Below are 6,454 nucleotides of genomic sequence, written 5' to 3'. Positions count from 1 at the left end.
AATCAATAGAAACTGTAATGTCTGGTCAATTGCAAGAAGACATCTTACAATAAGCGTAACTATACGGAAGGGTGAGTGAAAAGAAAGTTTTTACAAGATTCGGGAGGCGTACATTTTCAGTTTCAAATGGACGCATGAAGTGAATATGGCAACTTTTAATGATAAAAGTGGCAGAAAAAGAAAAATTCTACGATAATTACAGTCGCAGTATCAGCACAATACACGAATAACAGGAACAAGATACTAATAATAATAATAATAATAATAATAATAATAATAATAATAATAATAATAATAATAATAGTAATAATAATAACAAGCGGAGGCACATCGACCGGCTCGGGAAAAAACAGTTCCCGTGATCTGCATCAAACCTGGGTCCGTCGCGCGTTGAAGCCGATGTTTATTCGATTGCGCCATCCCGACTCGGTCAAAGCGGTACGCAATTTTGGCTTTTCAGCCACCTTTCTCGTTAGGTTAAATGGGCTAGTTTTCTCTTATGAAAATACTACCCACGATACTAGACTGAGAATTCTAATTTTGTTTTATTTATGTGTTTATCTACATGATACGGAGATCAATGCTCGTGATGTATTTATTGCAGACAATGCGCTGATTAATGGCAGCCATGCATTAATGGTTAATACGACACACACGAAAAATTGTGGTTCTTTTTTATTAATCGATGTGTAACAGGTAGCTACCACGTACCACCGTTACACATTGGTAAAAATTTGATTTGCGTTAAATATTTATCTCCCCTTAAGAGCATTACTTACGTCCAATGACGTCGAGGGTGCACTTCTGGATTGTATAGTAGCAGGTGATTGGCTTGTCCGGTGACTCGCCTGTCATGGATTTGATGCGTTTGCCAAGGATGGCCCCATTCTTCTTGAACACATTCATGCAGTGCTCCAGGTGTTCAGAGGAGAAACCGGACTTGACCATCCTGGCCTTTTCTCTCCATGGGTCCCCTCGGCGATAAGTGGTCAGAAAACACTGCCGTCAAATAGCCGCATCGGAAATAAAACCAAAATATTGCGAGAAATGGGTCTGATATATCCAGTATATTGGCTAAGCTGGAAAACCACCAGAGTAGTTTTTATTTCAAGGATTAGCCGCTTCCATCCAGTACTGGTGTAAGAATTCTATAAACGTAACGCCATTCTCGCCCGCAAAAAGAAATTATTTTATTAAATCTACCTGATGCATTTTGCATGACTTCCAATGTGTTTAATTCTGGTTTTGACGCAGTTATTATTACCTTCATTTTTTTTAGAGCTAGCTTAGAATTATCAACTGCAGCTTGCAGCTTTGGCCGGCCAATCTGGTGGCCACCAAACTGCAATTGGCAGGGAATGTGCAGCTTCAAGCTCCGTGAACGTAAACAAATTCATTATTTCAGAGATTCAAACATTTTATTTTCTGAGAAGTGCGAGGAGGCAGGCTGGGACTAAAGGCTACAAAAGCCTTACAGAGACTCTAGCAAAATGGTCAAGCTGGAAAATCAAATGTTTGAGTGATTAGAGATACCAGCCCCTTGTAGAGAACTAAACAATAAAGAACAATAAGGGAAAGGTACAATAAAGTACGTTAGAGTACATAAAAGTAAAGTAGAATAAAGTACAATTGGACAATTGGAGCAGAACTATGATTGTGCTTTAAAGATAGACACTACTTCAAATCCTGCGCATTAAACAAGTCTAAACAACATCGACAGTTTTAGCCATTGAAGTGAAAATTCTGACCTAGGAAGCATTTTTTTTAATTTGTTTTTACTGTAATTTGAATCAATCTGGTCTCCAACTTTGTTTAGAATGTCGGTGCGTTGAAACAAAAAAGACAGCCTGTTGTAGTATGTTCGTAATTTAGGTGTATGTATTTTGGCCATACCTCGGCAAAGCTGGCGCGGCTCACTTATACTCACTCACAAATTTATTTTCGAATCACCCCTCACTCAAACTCAGACTTATAGCTGAGCGCCACATATGCGCTCACTGAAACTCAAACTTACAGTGAGTGCAAAACTCAGAACTCACGTGGACTCCAAACTCAAAATGCATTAAAACTCGAAATGTACTCAAACTCGATATGTACTCAAACTCAAAATGTACTCAAACCTCAAAATGTGTTCAAAACTCAAAATGTACTCAGAACTCAAAATTTACTGAAAACTCAAAATGTACTCAAACTCAAAGTGTGCTCAAAGCTCAAAATGTGTTCAAAACTCAAAATGTACTCAAACTCAAAATGTGCACAGCACTCAAAATGTACTCAGACCTGAAATGTACTTAAGCTCAAAATGGATTCAGAACTCACTCAGTCTCAGGTGTACTCAAACTAAGTGGGGCTCAAACTCACTCAAGCTCAAACTCACCATGCCACACTACCATCGTGCTCAATCAAACTCAAACTCATACGTGAGTTTGAGTACAAATGAGTCTGAGTGAGTGGACTCATGAGTGAATCCACCGACCTCTGATTTTGGCACATCGAAAGAATATATACAGCTAGTGCCTTTATATTTGCCAGGAATATTTTCTTTGTACATTTATTTTTTATTTATATACCTTAAAAGTCCAGAGGACATTACTTAAGGGGGGATACATAAACCGGGTACAACAGTGTCAACTATACATTTGGTGAGGGAACTGTAACAAAGTGGTGAGTCAACAACAGCATGTAATAAACTTGAAAAGAATCGAGCACACATTCTCAATACGAGTAATGCACATTACACGAAAAGAATCGCTACATGTCTTCACGGGCTTCTAAATAGGACAATAAAGCAGATTTGAAACGCGATGGATCAGTGAGGGAGACTATGGCTGAGGGTAGGACATCCATTCGTTTATACACAAAGAAAGATGTGAAAACTGGTATTTTTTAGTGCGGGAAAATATTGGTTTAATCTTATGCGCATGGTCGGTTCGAGCAGATACGTGAGGAGCAGGGTGAATGAAGCTTCTGGGAAAAGTTGTGTCACTATTATACAAAGAGTGAAAAAAGGAATGGCGAGACAAATTTCTGCGCATAGCAAGAGAAGGAAGGTTCAAATTGTGCTTTAGTAATGACACGCTTTGATAACTGGAGTCACAAGAACAGATGAACCTGGCTGCTTTATTTTGTACTGATTCGAGCATATCAGTCAATATTGCCGTATGAGAGTGTCAGATAGTAGACGCGTACTCCAAGGAAGGCCTGATCAAAGTTTTATATGCCTGAAGTTTAGTGTCCGCGTTTGCGCACTTAAGACGATGCTTCAGGAGACCGAGTTTTTAAAAGGATTTATTAGTAGTGTACTCAAGATGACGGTTCCATGTTAAATCACAGCTTAGAAAAACGCCAAGGTATTTTATTGATGATACCGTCTCAACTATGGTGTCATTAATTGCATATGTGGGAGGAGGGTTGGTTGTACCAGAAGAAAATCTGATGTGTTTGGTTTTTCAAATGTTAATTTCCATTTGCCACAATCGGTACCACTCCGGAGTTTTATTAGGTCTGATTGTAGGGTAGAAACGTCGGTTGGTTTGGTTATTTCCCTATATACGACACAGTCGTCCGCGAATAGACGTATTGAAAAGGCAATGTTAGATCCGATGTCATTAACGTAAACCAAGAATAATAAAGGGCCAAGCACAGATCCCTGAGGAACACCTGATCTGATCGGGCTTTTTCTGGAAATTATATGGCTGAATTATACTGATTGGTGTCGGTTGCATAGGAACTCCGAAATCCATTGTGTCGTTTTTTCGTAAAGTTGAAGGTTACGGACGGACTTTGGCTAATAAACGTTTGTGTTGTACGCGATCGAATGCCTTAGAAAGATCTATAAAGATTGCATCAGTAGGAACAGAGTTATGCATGGATTTATGGAGGTCAGTTAGCAGTTCAAATAGTTGGGTATTGCAGGAGTGCTTGTTGCGGAAACCATGTTGGTTCTCCATGAGTAAGTTGTTTCCGTTTGCGTAAGCTATAATGTGTGAGTGAAGAATATGCTCCAGTAGCTTGCAAGAAATATACGTTAACGAGATGGGCCGGTAATTCTTAGGAGAGGACTTTGAATAGAGGTTTAACATGAGCATATTTCCAATCCTCCGCTACACAGCCCGTATCAAGGGATTGCTGAAAGATGATTGTCAATAGGTATGCTGATCTGTGGCATTCTAATTTGAGAAGTTTGCCGCTAATCCCATCAGGCCCCGGGCTCGTTTTGCAAGGAAGACGTCCTATAGCACGCGCAACCCCATTTTCGGTTAGGGTAATTGAAAGAAAAGGGTGGAGAAAGTTAGGTTTGGCCGGCATCGGTAAATTTAGAGGACGTTTGTCCGCAAATACTGATGCAAAATGAATATTGAAGTGTTCAGCGTTTTCCTGTATTGATAAGATGTCGCCTTGATTGTTCACTAGTGCTGAATCAGTAGGACTTTCTCTAGGATTGACCACACGCCAGAATTTTTGGGGATCGGATTTAAGAAGGTTGGGTAGAGTGTAGTTGAAATATTTGTCCTTGGCCTCTTTTATGGAAGTTTCCGGTTGCTTTGATATATTTTTATAACGAAGCCAGTCCGCCGGTGAATTTGTTCGCGTAGCCTTTTTGAATGCACGTTTTTTCCTGTTTAAACATCTTTTTACATCACGTGTGACCATGGATCATTAGTTTTAGGGCTACTGGTTAATTTGGGGACGCAGCATTCTTCTATTTGTTTCAGAGTGTCACAAAATAGGTGCCAGTTTTCATTTGTTGTGCGATTTCCAAAATCAGATTCGAATCTGGGTAGAAATTCTTCAAACATTCTACTCATCCTCTCGGTGTCAGCGCATGCGAAGTTCAACAAGTGCTTGACAACCTTAGCACTATGGACGCGTGGTAGGGAAAGGGAACAGTGAACGACCCTGTGATCGCTAATCTTTTCCAGAACGCGGGTGAGGGGATTCCCAGGATGGGTAGTGAAAAGCAGGTCTAAAATATTAACGCCCGGGTGGGTTCTTCGACTAACTGGGTCAAATGGTGAACATGTGCCAAATGAAGAAAGCGGATGAGGCCGACCATTCGATGCCGGGATAGTTAAAGTCGCCACCTAAAATCAGGACGTAATTTGGACAGTGTTCAGATATATACTCGAGGGAATCGTTTAACAAGTTTATAAACTCAAGACCACTGTCGGGTGGACGTTAGCACGCGCCAATAACGAAAGTGATATGGACTGACCGTGCAGTAACCCAAATAACTTCGAGGGGTGTTTCGTAAACCATAGCCGATGGTTGGAATTCTTTTTTAGCTACTGTAATAACTCCTCCTCCTCTAGATACTGCTCCCTCCTTGCTAAAATCGGCAAACTGTGTAGGAAAGCTGAGTTCACTGTTTGAAATTTCGTCGCACAGCCACGTTTCCGAACCAATGATTATGTCACCCGAACACGTGTAGATAAGTGTTTTTAGGTTACCGAGCTTGCTGAAGATGCTTCGTTAATTCGCTAACAGCACTGATAAATCAGATCTAGCCGTTGGTTTTCGATTAAGTGAAACCGATTGTCAACCTGCGGAAGCAGGGTGTAACGTGGGCACGTGTACAATAGCGCCTTGTGGGTTTGCGACATCCGTTGAGAATTCGCGGTTAGTGGTTACCTCGACAATACTGTCGGTGCCTGAGTCATATCGAAACATGCGATCCCAAATGTAAAGGCAGTTGAAGCGCAGCGAAAAGCGTTCGTTTCCTTTGCGGATTTCTTTAGCAAATTCCCTCAATTTTTTTGCGCGCTAATTGCACTTTAGGCGAGGAATCTGCATCTATCCAAAATTTCGGGTACTCGAGGTTCTTCAGTTTGGGGGCATTGCGCAAAATGTCGGTTTTGGACTTGAAGTTAAGAAACTTAACGATAATAGGTCTATCAAAGTCGGGACGCCGCTTACCTACCCCATGAGCGCGTTCAATATCGCCAGTTTGTACTTCAATGTATGTCGAAAAGAACTCTCACTATGTTTACTGATTCCTCATAACCCTCCTTTTCGGTCTCAGGAAGACCTCGGACTATAAGGTTGTTTCTTCTCATTCTGTTACTCATGTCGTCCACTACGTCAGTCAGTTCTTCGCTTACCTTGGTTATGCTCGATTTGACTTCACGGACGGAGACACCTACGTCCTCGCACTTGGTCTCAATCTGCGCCATTTTTTTAGGTCGCCCTCAGTTACAAGAATTCGTGACGTATTTACTGTGAATGTCATCTTCAATTCTGCCAGGGTAGCCGTTGTTTAACCGTGAAATTCCCTCATTAGAGCTAAAACGTCATCAATCTTAAGACCGAGGTTTGCTTCCACATCGCCTGCGCAAAGGAGCAGGAGCGCAAAGCACGTGCTTAGAAGCAAGAACGAAGGTCTCAGGCATACAGTGCGCAAAAGGATTGACGCAGCAGAAAAGCGAGCACTGATGGAGCTTGTGGGCCCTCGGCA

General features: G+C 41.4%; 1 pseudogene; it reads right to left on the bottom strand.

Moving 5' to 3' along the window:
* Positions 1–6,173, bottom strand: part of LOC144180248 (cytochrome P450 4V2-like) — a 22,442-nt pseudogene extending 16,269 nt beyond the window's left edge.
* Between the last annotated feature and the right edge of the window lie 281 nt (positions 6,174–6,454).

The sequence above is a fragment of the Haemaphysalis longicornis genome, unplaced genomic scaffold (assembly GCF_048455015.1).
Source record: "Haemaphysalis longicornis isolate Haplotype H1 unplaced genomic scaffold, Haemaphysalis longicornis Haplotype H1 scaffold_4, whole genome shotgun sequence".
Classification (NCBI taxonomy): domain Eukaryota; kingdom Metazoa; phylum Arthropoda; class Arachnida; order Ixodida; family Ixodidae; genus Haemaphysalis; species Haemaphysalis longicornis.
This window is presented reverse-complemented; position numbering and strand designations above follow the sequence as displayed.